The sequence below is a fragment of the Paramormyrops kingsleyae genome, chromosome 16, assembly GCF_048594095.1.
Source record: "Paramormyrops kingsleyae isolate MSU_618 chromosome 16, PKINGS_0.4, whole genome shotgun sequence".
Classification (NCBI taxonomy): domain Eukaryota; kingdom Metazoa; phylum Chordata; class Actinopteri; order Osteoglossiformes; family Mormyridae; genus Paramormyrops; species Paramormyrops kingsleyae.
In genome coordinates this window covers 947,835-974,236 of record NC_132812.1, presented here as the reverse complement: position 1 = coordinate 974,236, position 26,402 = coordinate 947,835, and the positions used below count along the sequence as shown (strand labels likewise).

Here is a 26,402-nt window from a genome sequence, read left to right as displayed (position 1 = left end):
CGGGGGGCCACGAAATGCATATGTGTCTATGGAGGCGGAAATGGCTGACGACCACGTGACCGGATCTGGTGTTAGGAGTGACAGCGGACTGGACGCAGATGCGGAAATGCACTGTGAACTGCACCAGATGCTAACAGAGCTGAACGGTGAGAATCCGGGCGAATTTAACTCCATCTTGCAAAACTTATTAAATGATTTAAATGATGATGGGGCAGAGGAGGTGGATCCAGAAATTATGGATGTTGATAATGGGGCGCCACAAGGCGGGTGTGTGGGTGCTGCGGCGGCGGGGGATCTAGAAATTATGGATGTTGATAATGGGGCGCCACAAGGCAGGGGTGTGGGTGCAGCGGCGGCGGGGGAGCCAGAAATAATGGATGTTGATAATGGGGTACAACAACAAGGTGGGGGTGTAGATAATGGTGATGCAAATGTTAATGTGATACGCAGGCCGCAGTCTAACAACACTGAAATAAGGCAGCGTTTTCATTTTGATGGAATCCAGCATGATGATATAGTAGACGTTTACAGGGATGTGATACATACATTCCAGAATTTGGTGGACAGAGTGAACACTTTAGTGGGGGATGGGGATATAATACAGTTGGAACTGCAAGGGGCGTGGGTAACCAATAACACAGCTATACATGTTCGAGGCGAGATCGATCTAAATGATCTGCTATCGATGGTAGACAACCTTTCACAGAGCAACGCCGAGGTTTTCAGCGATGATACGCTGGAATTAGTCGTACAAATTATTCATAATCGAAATGGTGGTGCAGCCAACCGACAGAAATTAACAAAGCTTTTAAAGTCTGACATTCTGCAAAAGAAGCTCAGCTGTCTTATCGTTTCTGAAAACTCTGGCAATAATCTATGCTTTGCTTACTGCGTAGTCCACCTGTTAAACCCCGACATGTCACATCAGGTTGCTGAGATCGAAGCTAAGCGTTTGCAGGAAGCAGTAGTTCTAACTGAGTCAGACATGGTGTCATTCTCAAACATAGCAGAGTTTGAGCAAATGCTTGGGGTCAAAATTGTTGTGTGGTACCGCTGTGACAAGTCTGACATTTTTAAGAAATTTCAGACAAACCCCGAGCCTTGTGATAAAACAATCTTTCTGTACCTTCAAGATCAACATTATTTTGGCATAAAAAGCTTGACTGCGTTTTTTGGGGAATCGTACGTCTGTGATTATTGTTATACCGCGTACAGCTATAAAACACAACACAAATGCAAGTATCACTGTAATGTATAAGCACGTCACAACGCACATCCATTGTGAGGACTGTGGCTCTTTCTGTTGCTCGCGGTATTGCTATGAGCAGCACAAAATCTCAAAGCAACAGCCAGACGACAGTTTTTATATTTTGTGTGATTCGGTCAAGTATTGTGACAAGTGTTGCCGACGGTACGTCGTCACTAAAAAAAAAACCCCAAAGGCTCATAAATGTACACCTAATACAAGGTGTGTTTTTTGTAAAGAGGACTTGACGCATGGGTGTGAACATCAGTGTTTTATCAAGCCAATAGCACCTGAGAACCTCTCAGAGCGCTATGTGTTTTATGATTTTGAATGCAGACAAGATGTGGGGGTTCACATTGCAAATTACATCTGTTGCATTGACTATGCAGGCAATTGCTGGTCCGCTAAAGGGGGCGGGTGTGTTGCGGCATTTTTTAAGAAGTACCGCAACTGTAAATACAAGGGGTATACATTCATAGCGCACAACTCTAAAGGCTATGACAGTTACCTGCTTATGAAATATTTAGTTGAAAATGGCGTCGCCCCACACATTATCACGCAGGGCAGCAAACTGCTATGTGTGACAGACGAGGACTTTAACCAAAGATACATTGACTCACTTTGCTTTCTCCCCATGAAGCTGAGCGCATTCCCTGCAGCTCTGGGTTTTGAGAGTGAAAAGAAAGGCTATTTCCCCCATTTTTGGAACACTGTAGAAAATCAAAATTACATCGGACCCTACCCACCACCTGAGGCATACGGTGTGCAAACCATGATGGAAAAGGAAAAGAGAGAGTTTATGGCTTGGTACGACACTGTTGTTGGGGGTGTGTTTGATTTTAGGAAAAAAATGGCAGAGTACTGTAAAAATGATGTTGTCATCTTAAGAGAGGGCTGTCTCAGATTCAGGGGTGAGATCATCATCAGTTGTAATCTAGACCCTTTTCAATGTGTGACCATAGCCTCAGTATGCATGAAACAGTTTTGTATGAGTTTTTTGCCTGAAAATACGGTCGCGCTAACCACTACGGATAATTATATCAAGCGCCAAAAAGCATATTCCACACCATCTATTCAATGGCTGGAATACATAGCCCATCGCGAACAAATACAGATTCAGCACGCGCTGTGTAGAGGGGAGGTGAAAATGGGTCCCTACTACCTCGATGGCTATGCCGAAACCGGTGGGGTTCGTACGGCGTACGAATTTGCTGGTTGTTTTTTTCACGGGTGCCCAGAATGCTTTGATTCACACGAAGTGAATCCTGTAACAAAACTGTGTTTTGGGGACATGCATCAACAGTTTCAGGACAAAATCTTTGCCCTTAAAAACACATACAACCTCAATGTATATGTTATTTGGGAGCACCAGTGGAATAAATTGAAGGCTGAAAAGGCTGATGTGCAGGCATTCTTGAGAGAATTTGACTTTCCAGACCGCATCGATCCTCGGGATGCTCTGTTTGGTGGCAGAACTAATGCTTTGCATCTGCACTATAAAGGGCAGAGTGATGAGCGCATAGATTACTATGACTTTACTAGCCTTTACCCCTCAGTCAACAAGTTTAAGGAGTACCCTGTAGGCCACCCTGTAATCATTTACAGTGATTTTGACAGCATTGAAAACTATTTTGGAGTTATCAAAGCCAAAGTTTACCCACCGAGAGGCCTTTACCTACCGGTTCTGCCTTACAGGTGCGGTGGTAAACTAATGTTCACACTATGCAGAACTTGCTGTGAAACCGAGATGCGAGGGGTCTGTAATCATACAGATGAGCAGAGAGCTCTGCTCGGCACGTGGTGCAGTGTCGAAATCAACAAAGCTGTTGAAAAGGGCTACAAAGTCGTAAAGATTTATGAGGTCTGGCATTTCCCCGACCGGACAGACACACTTTTTGCTGGCTATATTAATAATCATTTAAAGGGAAAACAGGAGGCTTCTGGATATCCCTCTTGGGCAACGACTGCTGAGGATAAAGAGAGATACATTCAGACTTACTTTGAGAAGGAGGGCATCCGTTTGAACCCCGAGAACATCGGGGTTAACAAAGTGAAACGCCAAATTTCCAAATTGTTTCTTAACAGTCTTTGGGGAAAGTTTGGTCAGAGAATAAATCAGGTGAGCACGACGCTCATCAAAGATCCCGATGAGTTTCTCACCTTCATTTTTTCAAAGCTGGTCAATGTGTCTCACTTTTCCTTCCTGAATGACAATGTGGCCATGGTCCAATGGCGCCACATAAAGGTGGCCCCTAGCATGCCGCGGCACGTCAATGTATTTATTGCCGCTTTCACTACAGCTTATGCCAGGCTTGAGCTGTACAATCTCATGGACCGCTTGGGACGGCACTCACTGTATCATGATACAGACTCTGTCATTTTTGTTAGCAAGCCAGGTGACTGGGCGCCCCCTCTGGGCGATTTTCTCGGTGAACTAACAAGCGAGCTGGACCCAGATGACCACATTGTGGAATTTGTCTCAGGGGGACCCAAAACTTATGGGTACAGAACGGCAAAGGGCAAAACGAGCATGAAAGTGAAGGGGGTCACGTTGCATAACACCAATTCAAAAGTTGTCAATATTGCATCTCTGACAGGATTGGTTCAGGACTATGTGAGTAACCCACGTGACACCCCTAGAGAGATCAGGACATCCACGCAGCAGATTGTGCGGGATAAAAGGGGTATCCATTAAAAAAATAAGACAGTCAGCAAGTGTTTCAAGGTCGTGTACACTAAGCGACAGCTTCAGTCTGACTACACGACCTTACCTTATGGCTACTAGTGAAGGGTTCGACAATAGACTTCAGCATCACAATATCGTACGACAGGATACATTACGTGTCGCTCTGCAAGAATCACATTGATAATATTGTAATCGAGTTTAAGTCTGACCAGAACAAGGCGATACCCTTCCGGTACGGAAAAACGATCGTGAAGCTGCATTTCAGGCCGGTTAAGCACTACCCCCAATAATAATAATAATGTACAGCGCTGACGGTTTTTCAGATCCACATAGATATGTGGAATACTACAGAAACCAAGCTGGTAACGGACTCCCCGGATACAACGGAGCACCCGTCATGTACGGAGGGGGTCTGGGGGGCCTTTTTCGAGGGCTCCTGAGAATGGCCGTACCATTTCTGAAAAGGACTTTCAATATGGCGAAGCCGCATTTAAAATCGGCAGCGCAAAATATTGCAAAGGATGTCATTTCCGGTGCGATTACGGGGCAATTAACAACACGACAACAAGAGGGCTCTGGGCTCATGGTGTTGGCGCGTGGTAAGCGTCAAAGACCCCCCGGGGCTCGAATTACCGCGGCTAAAAAACGCAAGGTGTCGACCAAGAGATGCTCAGTAGGCAAAAAGAAGCGAGAGAAGAAGTTGCCCAAAAAAGTACAGAGAAGAAGATACATTTTCTAAAACTATGGCCCTCATACACAGCCTGTCAGAGGAGTGCATGAAATCAGAATTGGATATTTTTGCAGTGCCATACACACAAGCAAGCATCGATAAGAACATATACGTGGAAGTGCCGCCACTCTCAGCCTTGACAGATAATGGCCCCCTGGAGTTTTTCATCGCCGGTAATGGGGAAGATTACCTAGACCTCAACAACACACTACTGCACCTGCGGTGCCGAATCACAAAAGCTAATGGGACAAACATTGACCCAGCCGCGAAGGTGGGGGTCATAAATTACCCTATCGCCTCAATTTTCTCACAGGTGGACGTATCCTTGGGTGACAGGCTAGTAAGCCAGTCTAGCAATATGTACCCTTACAAAGCCATGATAGAGTGCCTGCTTAATTGCAGCGCCGGAACGCTATCCAGGCAGTTTACCTGCGGGCTGTTTTATAAAGACAGTTCTGGAAATGGAAAATGTGGATTGTACATTATCCAGAGTTCCTGAAAATGTTGTATGGTGCTATTCTTGCTGGCAACCGCTGTATGATGAATTGCTGTGCAAAATAAAGAACATTAAATTTGTGGAAGGAATTCCGGAGTCTCTGTGTGACGATGAACTTTTGCCTCCAAATAAAATCAACCTAATCATCATTGACGATCTAATGGAAAAAGCCTGCGACAATAACGAAGTCGAAAAAGCTTTCACCAAGTACACGCATCACAGAAATCTGAGTGTTATTTATCTGGTGCAGAATCTCTTCTTCCAAGGTAAGAAAAGTCGGACCATCAATTTGAATGCCAATTACATCGTATTATTTAAAAACCCCAGAGATAAATTACAGACGAGCGTACTGGCACGTCAGATGTACCCGCGGCATTCAAAATTTTTTCTAGAAGCTTTCTAAGACGCCACAAAAGTCCCTTACGGGTACCTGCTCGTGGATTTAAAAGCCGTGACACCCGAGGACTACAGACTCAGATCTGGTTTACTTCGACCGGAGACGCCTGTTGCTTACGTTCTCATGAAAAAATATTAACGATGTCGGCTCGTATAAAAAGAAACTGGAGTGCCCTGAAAGCTTTATTTGACAGTAACGCCAGACAGAGAAAGAAAATTTTAAAGACGGCCTCGCCGGGTTTGCTGAACACTCTTTGTGAAATAGCTTTGAACGTACTGTGCGGTAACATCCCGCTAACGAAATCACAGACTGCAAGACTTAAAAAGCAAAAAAACCGGTATTAAACTACTTGCGAGCAAACGGGCATCGTTAAAAAGAAAGAAGAAGGCTATTAACCAGACCGGTGGGGGGTTCATTCTACCCCTTTTAAGCATCGCCATACCGTTTCTCACCAGTCTTTTTCATCGGGGTTAAGTAAAATGGATTACGCTAGGAAAATGTATCTGGTCCCAAAGTCACAACTTGAAAAACTGCATGATGCCACAGCGCCTAAAGATACGATAAGGCAGACTGCCGCAAGCGAGCTGGACATTGCAATACGCAATATTTTATCAAGAACGGATGTTGCTGATCACGAAAAGGTCCGCTTGTATACAGAGGTGTTACAGAGATATTTGAATCTGGCCAGGCAAGGTGAAAATGAACCGTTATCTTTGACACTTCCCACTGAAGAGACAGCACGCGCCACTGTTGATGCTGGGGACACAGTCATAGATGATGTTGTGAAAAATGCAGCCCCGCGTAACAAGAAAAAGGTTGAATATATGATGGGTAAAATGCTTGAAAACTCTGCCGTCACCGCGTGGAACCCGCACGGGGAGTTTGTTTTTAATGGAAAGACTATCGCGGGGTCGCACATGCTCGATTTGCTTAAAAACATTACCAACCCTCGTAATGTTGGCGATGCGAGAAGACCTGTGGGATGGGGCGAGTTTCTACAAGGACTGGCAAGGCTCAACATGCCTTGCTCCCTCATCCCTAACCAAGATGTCTGCCGTCTCATAGAAGCGATCAAGAATCCCACCGATGTGTCGCGTGACAGTACCCCCAAAAGTTTTTGTCATTCTCCACGGACCCGTAGCACCCCGCGGAAATTCTTAAAACCAGACTGGCTTATGTTTTAAAAATGTTTTTTGTGCTTACTTAATAAAACACTGAAACGTGATATTTTGTCTTTGTGGTTTTTATTTAACATACAGTCTTTTTCAAAGCCTTACAAAATTTAGAATTTGTTTAGAATTTTAAATTTAGAAACAAAATGAGAAATCATGGCATCGTTCTTTTTAAAATCATTGCTATAAAACGATAGAATTTTAGAAAAAGAAAAGTCTCTACAGCGGTTAATTAAATAAAAAAGGCAATGTTGGCCGCACATCACGCTGAAAATCGTCCTGAACCTGCTTTGCTTTGTAAACAAGCCGGTCACAGTTCCTCGTCATGAATGTCTTTATGATTCTCGGAAAGTTGGAGTGATCAGGTGGATTCCCGTACGAAAAACTCTGCGGAGCTGTCATTGTTAATAAAGAGCGCCAGCCAGTGTTCTCCGGGGGCAGAACTAGGATGTGTATTGACGATGAAGATTGCGGGTAATTTATTAAGCTTTACTTCCTCCAGCTCATCACAAGCTAAAACATCATAAAAATGTCTCGCGGTCCATCGGTTTCTACTAAGGATATTAGATAGCTCCAGGGTATTCATGACTAGTAGTAATCATACAAAATGTTTCTCCTTTGGTTAATCTCGATTATATTGTCGAAGGTCGCGTAAACTATCAGTGTGACAGTCCTGGTCAGAGGTTGACGGAATCTCATCTTTAGGCGCATGTTTCTGCTTTTAACCATAGATAGGTGCTGATTGCATCCTTCGTCCGGTGACAAGTTAAAGGCGTACAAAGTGTACTCGTTTCTGTCAACAGCTACAGGATCGTTTTTCAAATGTCTCCCCGTGGCCAGAACCAAGCTGTAATACTCACGTTAGAGTTTAGATTCTCTGCCCGAGGCCGAGCCCAGACTTGACCCGACCCGACCCGTGGGCCGGGTCGGGCCGATATTTCCTGCCACTATCTTCGGGCCGGGCCGGGCCGGGCTGGGCGGGGCCATGATCAAGCATTTGTGTGTGTTTTTTTTTTTTTTTAAATCATTACTTAATTAGCCTAATTGGGTGGAGAGCTATGCCATAATTATAAATGTAGCTCCCTCCTATAAGACACGAGCACAAGAGTCCTTTGCATTTAACTGAGCCGAAGGTTTATTCGAAAGACAGTGGCTTCGTTATTATCACCATCATGGCAGACGTGAGAACTAAATACAGATACGGAAACACAAAATCAAGCACATTTACTTACAATATTAGCTAACAAACATTGAAATTCAAATTAAATATAAACATAAATAACAATAAAGACAGCTTAGAGAATTCATATACAGTTAACACGAACCTCAGTTAGTATTTACATGGCTAAATACAACAAACTTAACTAAAACTTAATTAACACATACCTCGTTGGCTGCTTACGGAAGGATTTAACCTTTTTCTTAACCCTTTACTTAAAGTTCGATGCCGAGCACACAAACTGGTTCCAGCAGCAAGCGAACTGGATAAGTGAAAACGTGCTTTTCTTCTAAACGTGTCTCAATAATTGCGGACATCAGAACAACAGTTCCGCTATTACTTATTTTGTTTAAAAATATTCTAAAACTTATCATATTTATTAAATATGCCATCCAAAGTTAATTACTTGTTCATTTTCTGTGTTTATCATTGTTCACGTTTTTTTTTCATTCGGATCTATTTGCGATCCATTCTGAATAAACAAACAATGCAGTTTACATGCTTCGTCCTTGTTGCATTTTTCATTAAGATAAATCTAAACTAATTTCTGTAGTTCAAACAACTTAGAATTGTAGTTGAGAACGTCTGTTACAACGGCTCACGTATTAAAAAATAGTCTGGTTTAAATCGGGCTCGGGCTCATAATTACAGTTAATGTGTCGGACCGGGTCGGGCTCGGACACAAGGTGCATGGGCTCGGGTAGGATCGGGTTTAATTTTTTGGGCCCGATCTAAGCTCTAACTCACGTGCAACTTTACCCCTGTTAAAATCAGGCTGAAACGGTTTTGCAGGGAATTGCTGACCGTCGACATAAAGTGCTCCAAATTCAGCATCGTAATGTTGAAAATTGAAAGGGTTTCGATCGTAAGCTCCCATAAATCCCATGTTGTCCACTAGCCCGATGACAACGGTTTTAGGCAACTGGCCTAGAAACAGATTTTCTTGTGCGCAGACCCGGCTGCCTGCAGCAACGCTGAATGTTTTCATGCAGACTCTCTCGATTGGGTATTTCGCATTGGTTGTCAGCAAGGCGCTGGCGTGCCCCAGTTTGACAGCCGTCGACACAGAAACTTTCTTAACAAACAGGGAAGCCGATACGATTTTGAGCGAGTACTGTTCAGCATCTCCGCTCATGAGGCAAAACTCATCTTTGTTTCGAACCATTTTAATTTTGGTATCGAGCCCATTTAGCATTAACCTCTCTTGAAAAAATATGTCGGAGTGTATGGGGCCAATCAAATCGAAAATGCCGCTTCTTGCTGAAAATGCTGCTCTTTTCTCTAAGCCCTTGTTATCGCCATCAGGGTCTGTATCTTCCATAGCACCAGAACTGTCTTTATAAAACAGCCCGCAGGTAAACTGCCTGGATAGCGTTCCGGCGCTGCAATTAAGCAGGCACTCTATCATGGCTTTGTAAGGGTACATATTGCTAGACTGGCTTACTAGCCTGTCACCCAAGGATATGTCCACCTGTGAGAAAATTGAGGCGATAGGGTAATTTATGACCCCCACCTTCGCGGCTGGGTCAATGTTTGTCCCATTAGCTTTTGTGATTCGGCACCGCAGGTGCAGTAGTGTGTTGTTGAGGTCTAGGTAATCTTCCCCATTACCGGCGATGAAAAACTCCAGGGGGCCATTATCTGTCAAGGCTGAGAGTGGCGGCACTTCCACGTATATGTTCTTATCGATGCTTGCTTGTGTGTATGGCACTGCAAAAATATCCAATTCTGATTTCATGCACTCCTCTGACAGGCTGTGTATGAGGGCCATAGTTTTAGAAAATGTATCTTCTTCTCTGTACTTTTTTGGGCAACTTCTTCTCTCGCTTCTTTTTGCCTACTGAGCATCTCTTGGTCGACACCTTGCGTTTTTTAGCCGCGGTAATTCGAGCCCCGGGGGGTCTTTGACGCTTACCACGCGCCAACACCATGAGCCCAGAGCCCTCTTGTTGTCGTGTTGTTAATTGCCCCGTAATCGCACCGGAAATGACATCCTTTGCAATATTTTGCGCTGCCGATTTTAACCCTCTGGAGCCTAGGGGTAGGAAACACACTCTCACTGACTGGGGCATGATCACACATTTCTTCAAATATCATAAACTTAATTCATGACAAATAAATTATTTCTTATATATTTGTTTTGCCATCACACTCATCTTTATTTTAATATATATTGTAAATATGTCAGATGTTTGTTAAGTTTGAAATTTGACATCAAAATATAGACATTGCAAAATGCAGTTTGGAACATTTGCAGAAACATTATAAAAGTACATCGTAAGCAATGCTGGCAGTTTGTTTTGATCCCAGATATCTGATCACCAAAGTCTTGGCTACATGAAGATGACTAAATGGTGTAGTTGCAACATTCATTTGGATAAATAAATAAGAAAAACCTAACTCATGTAACTATTTCTGGCTCCTTTCATTGAATATGTAGCACCTTTCGGTAACACTTTATAATAACGTTCCTTTGTAAGGCATTTATAAGTGATTAGTTAATGATGAACTAATTATTTACAAAACATTCATAAATGATTAATAAGTGATATGCTAACAGTTTGTGTATGTTTTGTTAATACATTTACAAGTCATTTACAAGTGATTAGTTAATGATGAACTAATTATTTACAAAACATTCATAAATGATTAATAAGTGATATGCTAACAGTTTGTGTATGTTTTGTTAATACATTTACAAGTCATTTACAAGTGATTAGTTAGTGATGAACCTACCATTTACAAAACATGACTGCATTCAAAAAGGAATGATAAATGTTAATATTTTTGTGTATGGTTTGTGTATGGAATGATGAGTAAATCATTTACAAGTGATGAGTAGTTTACACTTTAGATTAGGGTATGCAGAAAGTGTTGTAAATGCCTTGTGTACAGCTACAGATGATTTGAAACAGGTAAGAAAGATCTACGAATGATGAGTAAAACATTTACAAGTGATGAGTAGTTTACACTTTAGATTAGGGTATGCAGAAAGTGTTGTAAATGCCTTGTGTACAGCTACAGATGATTTGAAACAGGTAAGAAAGATCTACGAATGATGAGTAAAACATTTACAAGTGATGAGTAGTTTACACTTTAGATTAGGGGATGCAGAAAGTGTTGTAAATGCCTTGTGTACAGCTACAGATCATTTGAAACAGGTAAGAAAGATCTACGAATGATGAGTAAAACGTGTGCTGCAATGTAAGGGCTGACTGCAGACAGATGTGTTCTTTGACATATGGAGTATGTTAACACTGTAACGCTGTGGAAGGTGAAACTGGTTCACATTATCACTAGATCCCACACTCTCCAAGACTACACTCTAAAAACTGCTGGGTTATTTTGGTAACCCAGCGCTGGGTAAAAAAGGGACTAACCCAACGCTGGGTTATTTTGACCCAACAAGTTGGGTTACACTTTTAACCCAGCATATTGGGTTCTGATTTTTAACCCAACTATTAGTTCAAAATGACTACACTGCTGGGTTGAATGTAACCCAAAATGGGTCAGAAATGTAATCTAGAAACTTTGGTGATTAAAATTACTAAAATAAAAACAATTCTACAGCAATACATTCTTCAGTAATGGAATTTTATTTATGACAAAACATGTAAAAAATGTGTCCATATGAATTTAAGACATTTTTCCCATCTCCACCTCAGCATTAAGACAATTTCTATTAAAATTTATCAAAATGTATCACAGAAACACTGTGACTGAAGTCAGAAAAATTAACTTTAGAAAAACACAATTTGAAATATGAAAACTTTTCATAACATTTACATCATGCATAAACATTAATATATCCTGAGATATACAGGAATCATCAGTAAGAATCAATTGCAATGTAATTGCAGTGTAGAGGAAAAATAAAAGTATGTAGAAGTAATAATGAAAAAGCATCTAACTGACTGAAGTCAGAAAGATTAACTTTAAAATACAAATTTGTGCATAAACATTAACATATCCTGATATATATAAATCATCAACTGCAATGTAGAAAAAAAAATATGTAGAAGTAAAAATGAAACGCCATCAAACTGACTGAAAAAACAAACAAAAAAAAAACTTAAGAAAATACAAATTTAAGATTAGGAAAAAATAGGAAAACATTTTATAACTTTCCCATTAACAATTATGTGCAAACATCAATATATCCTGAGATATAAAGTGACTGAAGTCAAATTTACTTCCAAGAAAATATGTATTTAAAATATGAAAACATTTCAAACGTCCACTGCAGCAAGTAATGTACTTTGCTCAAATGCTGTGCCATTTATTATAGCAAAGGCTTGAAAGCAGTGGTTGTCTCCAAGCATGAGAACATAAGAAAATTCAATGGACTCTTCTGAACGAAGGTACTCAGCCATATTGGTCCCAATCTGAAAAAAGGAAAAATAAATAAAAAAGAAATGGTATAGATTCATTAAGAACTCAAAAATGTGTAAAAGTTAAATATCCTTAGAGCTACCTTCAGAACACCTAAAAAAACCTTTAGGAGCATTAAAGACCATAACACACCAAGCTATCAGCATTAGTTAACCACTGACCATGGCCTTAGCACTATGCTTAGAAAATGTCTGTCGAACATGCTTAGTTTCAAGCCTCCTTTAGCCTGAGCTGAGCTCAGACATTCCCGCCTGCATCAAACCATTTACAGGATTAAAGAAATTACATGTTCGTAGTAAATTAACATCGTTTGCTGTCGAATGTACAACTAAGTCAAACGAATTGAACGAAATGTACCTTACAAGCAGAGCGGGAAATTTATGTGGATGTGCTGACAAAATCAAATTAGTTAAGTAAACTCCGCTATATGAAAACCGTATCTAACACAGTAAATAATTAATAATAAATAAAGTAGATTTAACATATACAAAAGTAATATTTAAAAATTTTACGTTATCCTTTCCAAGCTCCTTCCGATGACGATGTCACGCGCGCTTTCCCGTCCACTGAGCAAGAGATCGGCCGTGAGGCGGAGCACGGCCGTCGCTTAGTCATTAGGTAATCTCAGTTCAACTGACCGAAAGCCTAAAATTTGCATGTATATATATTATACAGTAAAGCAAATGTTTTTTTTATTATGAACATTGTTAAATACACACTGAATAACTTACGTTTCAGACAGAATTTCACTGGCTTCCCTCTAAAGACGGCGCAAAACTCCGTCAATTCTCGCTGATGTCCCTGGATGTTGACGTGACGTGCGTGCTCTCTTTCACGTCCGCGTTCCCAACCCAGCACTGCTGGGTTATAGATCAAGACCGATTTTCAACCCAAATTGGGTTAAATCAACCCAACTTTGTTACCCAGCAGTCTCAACCCAGCATTTGGGTTGAAAAAACAACCCAGCGTTTTTTAGAGTGTATGCTGATGAAAGAAAGGGTTTAACACAACCCACTGTAATCCCCTAACTGTAAGTCATTTACACGTTGATTCACTTGACTCCAAATAATTTAGTATTCTTAAAAAAAAGAGCTTTAGCATAATTGCATTTTTGTGCTTTTTAACCGACCAGCTTACAACTTTACCAAAGCATACATAAATTATATACATATATCATTTACTAATGGTTTGATCATCATTTTTTCATAATTGACACCTTTACTGTGTATACAATGTTGACATTTCAATGATTTATAAGTGATTAATAGCATATTAAATAGCACCTAAATAAGAATTTGCTTAGGATTTGTTTGATCATTTCGTAATATGCTATTGTTTTAAAGATAAATAACGACATGTTTGTAAATCATTAGCATATTACTTAATAATCTTTGTGAACATATAGTCATGATTTGTAAATGATTATTTTATCATTATCTTATCACTTGTAAATGATTTATAACTTAGTCTACAAACCATACACAAAAATATTAACATTTATCATTCCTTTTTGAATGCAGTCATGTTTTGTAAATGGTAGGTTCATCACTAACTAATCACTTGTAAATGACTTGTAAATGTATTAACAAAACATACAAACTGTTAGCATATCACTTATTAATCATTTATGAATGTTTTATAAATAATTAGTTCATCATTAACTAATCACTTATAAATGCCTTACAAAGGAACGTTATTATAAAGTGTTACCCAACTTTCATGTGTATGAATGAGCCATTGTCACCTGGCCACGTCCCCAACCCCCTTTTATGGCGCTGAAGGGGATGTATCTGGATCGCGTTTCACCGTTGCGCTGTTAATCAAATTACCATGCGAATGCGATTTGAATACGCGCTAATGCGGCTATTTAGAATGTGAATAGCGATCTTCAGGTGAGAGCGGTATACACGCCCCCGATGCAGGTAAAAAAAAGTAAGATGACAAGGTTTACTTTTTTGCCGATTTAACCTAATTAAAAAAACTTTAATACTTCCGACAATGGACGTTTTGAAAAGAAGACAGATTACGGATTTATCCAGCGTTTTTTTCATGATTCTACATTAAGATTTCAGCGAGATATAAACTGAAATAGACGCGAAAAGTACGCGATGTCGCCGACGACATACTCGACCCCAGAGAGTTAAATGCGGCTTCGCCATATTGAAAGTCCTTTTCAGAAATGGTACGGCCATTCTCAGGAGCCCTCGAAAAAGGCCCCCCAGACCCCCTCCGTACATGACGGGTGCTCCGTTGTATCCGGGGAGTCCGTTACCAGCTTGGTTTCTGTAGTATTCCACATATCTATGTGGATCTGAAAAACCGTCAGCGCTGTACATTATTATTATTATTAGGGGTAGTGCTTAACCGGTCTGAAATGCAGCTTCACGATCGTTTTTCCGTACCGGAAGGGTATCGCCTTGTTCTGGTCAGACTTAAACTCGATTACAATATTATCAATGTGATTCTTGCAGAGCGACACGTAATGGATCCTGTCATACGATATTGTGACCATCGAGTTGTGAGTCCCCGTAATATGTACCCCCCGTAATAGAGGCACGAAACTGTCACCCACTCTTTGGTGCTCGACAATGTCTGAATACACTTAAATTGTGTAAATTCCGGCACATATGTCTGCTGGATTTGGTGCCGCTGATCTATCAGCAATCTTTTGAAATACATCAGGAACAAAACCCAGCATCCTTGCAAGGTTACCTTTCATTTTTAAAGCCATGTGTGGTGGTCCAACCATATACACTTTGTTTTTTATCGCTCCATAGTCAAGTTTTAGTTTTGACATTCCTAGAGCATCGTTAATTTCACTGATTAGGTTTTTAGTATCTCTGTAATGCCCCGCTTTTAGCTTGTATTGCAGGATTGGCGGTATTGACACCCCTCCAGCCACGTAAAATAATGTGTCTTCTTCCACCAGCGTATCCCACGTTCGCGGGTAGTGGATTTCCGCTAATCCTACTTCCCATTTACCGTTCAGATCGATCGGCTTGGCTAGTTTTGTCGTGTAGCTTGATATGGTATTGTGCGGGAAAACATCCATAGACGCGTTGCTAGGGAGCGTAACATAAAAACCGCTTTCCTCCGCCATGGCTGCTTTTGATGTGAATGCTTGCCACAAATACGCATCATCGCCCTTATACGTCGACTACTTGGCTAGTGGGGACCAAGCTGTTAAATTTGTCGGGCCACCCCAGCCATTTCACTAAAAACATTTTTTTGCCCCTTTGCGTTTTTTCCGCGACGATTTTCTCAACTTTGAAGTTTTTGTCTTTGTCTATTCTGATCTTTTGTAGCTCTTCTGCATAAAATGTGCCGTCTATGATCTCCCCATCATAATCTTTTATCCTGTACACCGGTGGTGATCTAGGCAGACGTTCGGTGACTGTAAAATACTCGTCCGTAAAAGTTTGCTCATATCCTTTGGTAAATTTCCCCCGTGATTTCGATACCCTGACCACATCACCGATATTAAACTTATAACGACGCTTTTCAGCTGCACCAGGCGTCACACCATATATTTTGTTGAAAACCTGTCCGGCATTCTCCGTATTCACCTCAACCGGCTTCATTTTAATGGTGCTATGGCAGGTGTTATTGTAAGCACTCGCCAGATCTTGTACAATGTCCACAATTTCCCCCGTGCTTTCGATACCCTGACCACATCACCGATATTAAACTTATAACGACGCTTTTCAGCTGCACCAGGCGTCACGCCATACATGTTGTTGAAAACCTGTCCGGCATTCTCCGTATTCACCTCAACCGGCTTCATTTTAATGGTGCTATGGCAGGTGTTATTGTAAGCACTCGCCAGATCTTGTACAATGTCCACATACCTTCTTGTATTATAAGCCGTAAAATAACGCCACATTCGTGTCTTTAAAGTGCGGTTAAATCTTTCTACTATGGATGCCTTAACATCATTACCGGTTGCAAAATGTATTATCCCGTGTTTCTCCGTAAGCTTATGAAATGTGTTAAAAAACTCTGTCCCTCGATTGGTTTGTAGCTTTTTGGGTATCCGGCCTTCAGAGAGAATGTTTTCAAACACTTTCTTTACCTCTGCACCTGTCTTGCTTTTAAGGCAGCACACCCATGCGTATTTTGATAGAATATCTATACACGTCAACAGGTATTTAAAATCATCATTCTGGTCCGCGTAAGCCGACATATCCACCAAGTCAGCTTGCCATTGAGAATCGATATTAGTCACAAAGACTAAAGTTTTAAAGTTAAATCTGATCAGTTTATGTAATGTGTATGCATCTTCACCAGACAGCCATGTCGCAACTTGCTTCTTACCCACAGTATGTCCACTTTGGTCATTTATCTGTGCCCTGTATAATCTATCGACACCACCAAATGACCCAGGGTTTGATAGCGTATAATAGACACATTTCAAGTGCTTGTTATCCATCGTGAACCTCTAGCAATAATAACACAATGCTTTCATGAATCAACTCATTTTATTTAGAAAAGCATGTAAAAATTGCCATCCAATCACATTTTGACAGACGTTTACACACCAGCCAGAGTCTGCTCAAACTTGTGCATATCCCAGAAATCACTAATTGCCCCATCTACAGCACACTCATAATCTTTCCCTTCAACATCATGTTTCAGCTCGCGTAATTTTTCCCGTACATTAATTTCGGTTTTAAGTTCAGAAATTACTGCCTCGACTGAACCTTGGACTTTGACAGGTGGGGGGTGGGGGTGAAACATCGCGACTGCTTTTGTGATAATATATTTAAACCATGGTCTATACAGAGTTTTCATCAGCTTTTCAAAATTGTTAAAGAAATAAAACGCTTCAGGTTCATAGACCGTGTCCGAAATCGCGCACTTGCCTCAGTGCACTGAGATGTAGTGCGCACTGCGCACTTCCTCCTGTAGTGCACACTACCATGGGTAAGTGCTGTCATAAATGTCCGTTTTGCACTTACCGGAAGTGACGGACTAGCATTTGATCGCGATTCTCCAGCGGCCCAAAATATTTGCCGTGTTTTGTTTACAATGAATTTCCTTGTGGTTTTATTTGCGTGTATATAACTTATCTACGACCGCCTAACCGGCTAAAAAACTGCTAACATTTACGTGTGCGAACTCTTCCAAGCCGATATAATCGCAAACTCAAAATTATCTATAACTGTCGTCAGAGAGTGACAGGCTACACACCGAAGTATACATCAGTAAAATAATTTTATTAATGTTACATTTATATGACGCGTGTTGCCTCCGCTTGAGCTTGCGTGTCTGTGTTGTCCGCCATTATTTAAACTTGCTGAAAGTCCCTCCCCTTCCGCTACGTAGTCAAAATGGTGTCCGTTTAGTGCGAGTAGTGTCCATCGTTCTGCACTGCGTTTTCTGGCCGTTTTCAGTGCACCATCCTGGTACTTTCAGTGCACTTAATTTTGGCTTAGTTGTCAGTGTGAACGCACTACGCCCTAAAATCGCGCACTAAAAGTGCGCAAGTGCGCGATTTCGGACACACCCATAGAGACACTTGTGCAGAACAGCCGATACAATTCTCCTGCATGTCATCTTCGATGATCCGGTCCAGAATACAGGCCAGTGATCCTTTGATTATCTTCATGGCAGAGTCGGTGATGCTCCCATCCACAGCATCTTCAGATAATGACAGTCCCACAAAACGATCGCTGAGCTCATCCATTGTCGGCAAAGGGGGCCTCGATGTGTCCATTAGGTTGGAGGTCTCCTGCGGAGGTTGCTGTTGTGATCCCGGCCACACAGCCCAGGTCGGGCTAGAAGGAGGTGGTGGCGGCAGGGGCCACTGCTGCAAGATCTGAGGACGCGGTGGCGGCAGGGGCCACTGCTGCAAGATCTGAGGAGGCGGTGGCGGGGCCTCCAGTCGCAGCCCAAAACCTGATGCCCGAGGCCATGATGGGAATCGCAGGCCAGAAGGCGGTGAAGGCTCCAGTAGGTCGGCTTCAGGAGATGTCAGTTCGCTTGCCATTGCTTGCTGGGAGATGTGTCTCGTCGTGAGTGCTTGCTCACAGGATGGCGGGGTTTTAATACGTTTTCAACATGGTCCTCTCTCATCTCATTGGTCGTCATCACCAGAAGTGGGCCGACCACACTTTGTTCAAAATTTTTTCTCGAGTTTTATACAGATACATTCTTTATGCGAGAATATGCTGCATAGTGCTCCGTGCTTGCGCTGTCTCGACGGCTTGCGTGGAGCCCAAGTCGGGTTTAGCAGTACCAAGTTACGGGTAGGTGTCGTCTTCAAACTCATTGCAAGCTCTGTCTGTATGAGATCGGAAACATTTTGTCCGTCGGTCGCCATTTTTGCCACCGATTTGACAGCGACGCTGCTATTTAAGTGTCTCTACATGGAGAGCGAGTGAGAGAGAGAGAGAGCATGCGCTCAGGCTAGTCACTACTGCCCATACATTTTGTCTACTTAAAAAATGCTATTACAAATGGACATTTATTTAATTTAGAAATATATTATTTATACTATTTACAAATAAGTCAGATTAACAAATAGAGTTAATGCGCATTCTGTCAGGATGGTGGCGTGCTCACACAATTAAGGGCCATGGGTTAGCGATTACAATTTCCGCCGTTGCCATTTTGAACGTGTGTCTGCGTCAGGGCGCCTGCGTCACGCGTGCTGCCCCCACCGTGCTTCATTTGACCCGCAAGTTTGAACTGGCAGGCCATGTACGGACGAGCTGCGGGCTAAAATGTTTGCTGGTTAAATGTTTTCTTCAACCTAACACTGGTAAATATTGCTAAAAGTTTTTCTTCTTCTTCTTTAAACACATTGGTTAAATGTAATGGGTTTAAAATGTTTGTGCTTGTTTCGCATTTGCTCTTTTGTGCTTGTTTAAAAGTTAAAAGTTTGGGACTTGTGTCGTTTGTGCTTAAAATACGGTGTTTTATCTTGACAGTGTTTCGCTCGGGCATGTCTCAACTTGTTTAAATTACGCCTGCTTTTCTTTCTTTCTTTTAAAAGTTAAAGTTTGGGACTTGTGTCGTTTGTTTAAAATACGGTGGTTCGCTTGGGTATGCCTCTACTTGTTTAAATTCCGCCTGCTTTTCTTTCTTTCTTTTTAAATGTAACACTAAAGTTTTGCCCTAGCTTATGTTCATCCTGCTATATGTTTTATTATTCCTTAAAAACGTAATTAAAAATAACACATTAATAAAATACATGTAATGTATTTTTATTCTATTAAAGTTTAACAACCCCCCCAAACCATATGACCCCCTATCGGCAACACGTGGCATAAGCATGTATGATACCATTTGGCCAAAACCCCCTCCTCCCGACCAATCAGAACAAAGGATACGCCCACCTCCCGCTTATGACGTCATAGATGGGAGAGAGCTTTAAGCTCCTCCCAATGTACCAACTAACCTCTCTCACGATGCTTCAGATGTAAGTCTGAAGGACTGTGGAAGTTGTTTCATAAATGTTGTAGTTAGTGAGGCAATGGAACGTCTGATTCTGTACTTTGGAGCTGTGGTCAAAGGGAGGCTATACTGGATTTCAAATGTTAACAAGTAATAATCTGAGAGCAGAGGACTCTGAGGCATAATAAATACATGTTCCACCAGGATGCCATGACTAACAATCAAATCAAGGGTATGGTTACTGGCATGAGTAGGCCCAACTACATTCTGACATACACCTAGAGAGTCAGGAATAGCTGCAAATGCTATTTTCAAAGGATCACTATCTTTCTCCATATGAATGTTAAAATCACCCACAATAACAGCCTTGTCAGTACTGACCACCAGGTTTGTTAAAAAATCAGCAAACTCCTTAAGAAAATTACTGTACGGCCCAGGTGGTCTATATACAATAACAATGGTGATTTGGGGTGAAGAGCTATAAAGAGATGAGCCAGCAAGACTAAGAACAAGAGTTTCAAACCACATTTCTCAGACACTCCTAGGCTGGACTGAAAAATTGCAGCAACACCACCACCTTTGCGATTTGGTCGAGGGTTATGCTTATAACTGTACTCAGCTGGAATAGATTCATTTAGTGCCATGAATTCATTCGGTTTAAGCCAGGTCTCTGTGAGGCATAGGGCACCATGACTAAAATCAGTAATTATTTAATTTATTAATAGTGCCTTAGGAGCCAGTGATCTTACATTCAGAAGTCCAAGTTTAAGTTTAAGCCTTGCATCACGGCTGTTTTCTAGTAACGGATTCATTGTAATTTTTATTAAGTTATTATGGCACACACTATGGTGGAATAGGCTTCCATGATTAAAAACGCGGGGAACAGACACAGTCTCAATAAAATGAGTCACTCACACATGCAGAGCTACAGGCAATTTGGTAACTCCAATTAGCCTCAGTGTATTTCTGGAATGTGGAGGTGAGGGGGACTGTAGTACCTGGAGGAAACCCACAACGACACAGGGAGAACATGCAAACTACAAACATGGAATCCAGTCAGAGACTTAAACCCATGTCCCAGAGGTGGAAGGCGACAGTGCTAACCACTGTGCAAAGCCTCTGCTGATTTCTACATTATCAATAATCATGCCAAAATCTACTGGTTTTCTGTTAAATAGTCTTACCCCAACAAAATCTAGGTATTAGTTCATTGTATAAGTCATTATATGCTAGGGTGACCAGATAATCCATGTCAGGGAGGACACTTTGAGCTACTTCGGGTTTTACAAACTACTTCCAAATTAAAAGGCTCCTGTGCTCGGCTAAAGAGTTCAGCTCTTCTTGTGCTTTGACTGGTTTGTTTCCTTGACTGAAAGACTCATCCAGCTGTTTTACATTAGCATTAGTGACACATGCATGCTTATAGGAGACTGACCAATCAACACACAGCAAGAACTCGGTGCTCAAGTGAAATCCAAGTCCGTTTAATTGAAATGGTAATTTACAATTCCTGTCCTAGCTCAGAGTGTCCTCCCTGACATGGATTATCTGGTCACCCTATTATATGCAAAATAGCTGTCATAATCTGTCAAGCATATTTTCTGATATTTCTATTACAGTATTTTGCTTGTTTTTTTATGTACGTGTCCTTAATTGATGAATTTCTCTCAGTTTAATCTGAACTTTCATCAATACAGGGGAATGTTTGAAGCATTAGATCGACCAGTGATCAATCAGTTCTCTAAAATATCTCAGAGATCCATCTCAGGAACTTCAGTTGGCAAGCATACACTCACTTAAAGGATTATTAGGAACACCTGTTCAATTTCTCATTAATGCAATTATCTAATCAACCAATCACATGGCAGTTGCTTCAATGCATTTAGGGGTGTGGTCCTGGTCAAGACAATCTCCTGAACTCCAAACTGAATGTCAGAATGGGAAAGAAAGGTGATTTAAGCAATTTTGAGCGTGGCATGGTTGTTGGTGCCAGACGGGCCGGTCTGAGTATTTCACAATCTGCTCAGTTACTGGGATTTTCATGCACAACCAGCAGAAGACCCCACCGGGTACCACTCATCTCCACTACAAATAGGAAAAAGAGGCTACAATTTACACGAGCTCACCAAAATTGGACAGTTGAAGACTGGAAAAATGTTGCCTGGTCTGATGAGTCTCGATTTCTGTTGAGACATTCAGAATTTTGTGTGCAGGTTTGGTCACCATACCTTAAAAAGAACATTGCTGCCTTGGAAAAGGTTCAACGTGCAAAGGAGATTAAGGGGGGGACATGATCCAGGTATGGGCGGCACGGTGGTGCAGTGGTTAGCACTGTCCCCTCACAGCAAGAAGGTCCTGGGTTTGATCACCAGGTCGCCCAGGGTGTCTTTCTGTGTGGAGTTTGCATGTTTTCCCCATGCATGCGTGGATTTCCTCCCACAGTCCAAAGACATGGAGATTAGATCAACTGACTACTCTAAATTGCCCATAGGAGTGAATGATAAACTTTCTCTTGCCTGAAGAGACTGGGATTGGCTCCAGCTTCCCCATGACCCAAATGGATAAAGCGGTATAGATGGTGGATGGATGATCCAGGTATAGAAGATTCTAACAGGTCTCGATGCTGTTCAGCCAAATGGCTACTTTAAAATTAGTTTAAATACTAGAACTTGTGGCCATAGAAATTAGCGGGAGAACATTTTAAAATGAATTGGAATACTGTAATATGAAGCATTTCATTAAATTCACTGCTCAAAAAAATTAAAGGAACACTTTTTAATCAGAGTATAGCATCGAATCAGTTTAACTTCTGGGATATTGATCTAGTCCGTTAAGTAGCAGTGGGGGTTGTTAATCTGTTTCAGCTGCTTTGGTGTTAAAGAAGTTAACAACAGGTGCACTAGAGTGGCAACAATGAGACGACCCCCAAAACAGGAGTGGTTTAACAGGTGGAGGCCACTGAAATTTTTCCCTCCTCATCTTTTCTGACAGTTTTTTTCACTAGTTTTGCATTTGGCTACAGTCAGTGTCACTACTGGTAGCATGAGGTGATACCTGGACCCTACAGAGGTTGCACAGGGAGTCCAACTCCTCCAGGATGGTGCATCAATATGTGCCATTGCCAGAAGGTTTACTGTGTCTCCCAGCCCAGTCTCAAGGCCATGGAGGACATTCCAGGAGATAGGCAGTTACTCTAGGACAGATGGACAGGGCCGTAGAAGGTCCTTAACCCATAAGTAGGACCAGTATCTGCTTCTTTGTGCAAGGAGGAACAGGAAGAGCACTGCCAGAGCCCTACAGAATGACCTCCAGCAGGCCACTCTGGAGCAACTCTGGCTCTGAGCAAACAATCAGAAACAGACTTCATGAGGGTGGTCTGAGGGCCCGACGTCCTCTAGTGGGCCTTGTGTTCACTGCCCAGGACCGTGGAGCTTGATGGGCATTGGCCATAGAATACCAGAATTGGCAGGTCCACCACTGGCACCCTGTGCTTTTCACAGATGAGAGCAGGTTCACCCTGAGCACATGTGACAGAAGTGAAAGGGTCTGGAGAAGCTGCGGAGAACATTATGCTGCCTGTAACATTGTTCAGCAAGACCGTTTTGGTGGTGGCTCAGTGATGGTCTGGGGTGGCATATCCATGGAGGGACACACAGACCTCTACAGGCTAGACAACGACACCTTGACTGCCATTAGGTATCAGGATGAAATCCTTGGACCCATTGTCAGACCCTACGCTGGTGCAGTGGGTCCTGGGTTCCTCCTGGTGCACGACAATACCCGACCTCATGTGACGAGAGTATGCAGGCAGTTCCTGGAGGATGAAGGAATGGATACCGTTGACTGGCCCCCATGCTCGCCTGACCTAAATCCAATGGAACACCTCTGGGACATTATGTTTCAGTCCATCCGACGCCACCAGGTTGCACCTCAGACTGTCCAGGAGCTCAGTGATGCCCTAGTTCAGATCTGGGAGGAGATCCCCCAGGACACCATCCGTTGTCTCATTAGGAGCATGCCCCGACATTATCAGGCTTGCCTACAAGCACGTGGGGGCCATACAAACTACTGAGTACGATTTTGAGTTGCTGTAATGAAATTTCGGCAAAATGGACCAGCCTACCGGATCATTTTTTCACTTTGATTTTTGGGGTGTCTTTGAATTCAGCCCTCTGTAGGTTTATCATTTTCATTTCCATCAAACGATGTGACATCCTTTCATTCCTAACACATTACCCAGTCCATATCAGTATAGATATACAGCATGATTTTTTCCCCCATTGAGATCTGATGTGTTTTCAAAGCGTTCCTTTAATATTTTGAGCAGTGTATAAAGAAATACAGTACAATGCACATTGTTGGATTACATACCTGTTATCTCTATGAAACATCTGAATGATTGAGGACACGGTCGTTCTCCGAACATTTGGCTACACTAGGGTGACCAGACAATCCATGTCAGGGAGGACACTTTGAGTTACTTTGGGTTTTACAAACTACTTTCTAATTGAAAGGCTCCTGTGCTCGGCTAAATAGTTTAGCTCTTCTTGTGCTTTGACTGGTTTGTTTCCTTGACTGAAAGACTCATCCAGCTGTTTCACATTAGCATTAGTGACACATGCACATACATTATAGGACTGTCCAATCAGCACACAGCAAGAGCTGAGTGCTCAAGTGAAATCCAGGTCCGTTTAATTGAAATGGTAATTTACAATTCCTGTCCTAGCTCAGAGTGTCCTCCCTGACATGGATTATCTGGTCACCCTAGGCTACACCCTTCCACCAGCCTTGGCCTGAGACGTGACCCACAACTGTGGCCTTTATTTCATCAGGATGGTGCCTCTGTTCTTTTCCTCTTTTGCCTCTTCCTCTGATTTGCCTCCCTACCCTTCCACCATGCAGCCTTACTCCTCAGCTTTTGACTCTGTTCATTTCCTTGTTGTTCTTCCATTGCCAAATTGTAATACTGTGTTGTGCTCTGTCAATATACACTCACCTAAAGGATTATTAGGAACACCATACTAATACGGTGTTTGACCCCCTTTCGCCTTCAGAACTGCCTTTAATTCTACTGTACGTGGCATTGATTCAACAAGGTGCTGAAAGCATTCTTTAGAAATGTTGGCCCATATTGATAGGATAGCATCTTGCAGTTGATGGAGATTTGTGGGATGCACATCCAGGGCACGAAGCTCCCGTTCCACCACATCCCAAAGATCCTCTATTGGGTTGAGATCTGGTGACTGTGGGGGCCATTTTAGTACAGTGAACTCATTGTCATGTTCAAGAAACCAATTTGAAATGATTCGAGCTTTGTGACATGGTGCATTATCCTGCTGGAAGTAGCCATCAGAGGATGGGTACATGGTGGTCATAAAGGGATGGACATGGTCAGAAACAATGCTCAGGTAGGCCGTGGCATTTAAACGATGCCCAATTGGCACTAAGGGGCCTAAAGTGTGCCAAGAAAACATCCCCCACACCATTACACCACCACCACCAGCCTGCACAGTGGTAACAAGGCATGATGGATAACTACAAGATGACTCAGTCCACTGCTTCCGCAGGTCCCCCAAGGTCTGGAATCGGTCCTTCTCCACAATCTTCCTCAGGGTCCGGTCACCTCTTCTCGTTGTGCAGCGTTTTCTGCCACACTTTTCCCTTCCCACAGACTTCCCAATGAGGTGCCTTGATACAGCACTCTGGGAACAGCCTATTCGTTCAGAAATTTTTTTCTGTGTCTTACCCTCTTGCTTGACGGTGTCAATGATGGCCTTCTGGGCAGCAGTCAGGTCAGTAGTCTTACCCATGATTGCGGTTTTGAGTAATGAACCAGGCTGGGAGTTTTTAAAAGCCTCAGGAATCTTTTGCAGGTGTTTAGAGTTAATTAGTTGATTCAGATGATTAGGTTAATAGCTCGTTTAGAGAACCTTTTCATGATATGCTAATTTTTTGAGATAGGAATTTTGGGTTTTCATGAGCTGTATGCCAAAATCATCAATATTAAAACAATAAAAGGCTTGAACTACTTCAGTTGTGTGTAATGAATCTAACATATATGAAAGTCTAATGTTTATCAGTCCATTACAGAAAATAATGAACTTTATCACAATATGCTAATTTTTTGAGAAGGACCTGTATTACCTTTCCTGTAATGCAAGTTAAACTGATTGGCCGATAGTTTGCTGGATTACTTCTACAGTGCCACCAATTTTGGCCAGCTGACTGGCGTGAGATTTTCTATTCGAGATAAGTTTGCACACTCATTTAAATGTATGTTACACTTTTATTAACTTGTAAATAGTCTGTAAGCTTTGCAAACTACCCCAACGCTTTTTATGCAGCTAATTTTAACTTTACAATTGAATAATAATTATTTAATAAATTTCCCGTAATATATCTTACATGAGCGTGAGATTGAAAGTGTGAATGTCATGCCAGATGCGTGAGAGTTGCCAGCCCTGCTTCTATCCCCTTTTTTGAATATTGATGTTCTGATAGGAAGCATGCTAATATAAGGTACCACACCAGTAGATAAGGATTTCTGAAATAGTAAAATTAAAGGTTGGTTAATAATATCCCTCATCTCTTTTAAAACTATAGGTAAGATGCCATGAGGGCCCTGTGATTTATTTATTTTGAGTTTAGCTAGGCTTTGAACCACAT

General features: G+C 42.0%; 1 protein-coding gene across 1 annotated transcript in view; it reads left to right on the top strand.

Annotated features, from left to right (window-relative positions):
- The window catches only part of LOC111836461 (sodium/potassium-transporting ATPase subunit alpha-1), a 173,562-nt gene extending 148,763 nt beyond the window's left edge, over positions 1-24,799 (top strand). Inside the window, exon 23 of the mRNA XM_072700679.1 lies at positions 24,728-24,799. The gene's annotated coding sequence lies outside the window, so the exon portion shown is untranslated. The remainder of the gene's footprint in view (positions 1-24,727) is intronic.
- The last annotated feature ends 1,603 nt before the right edge of the window (positions 24,800-26,402 follow it).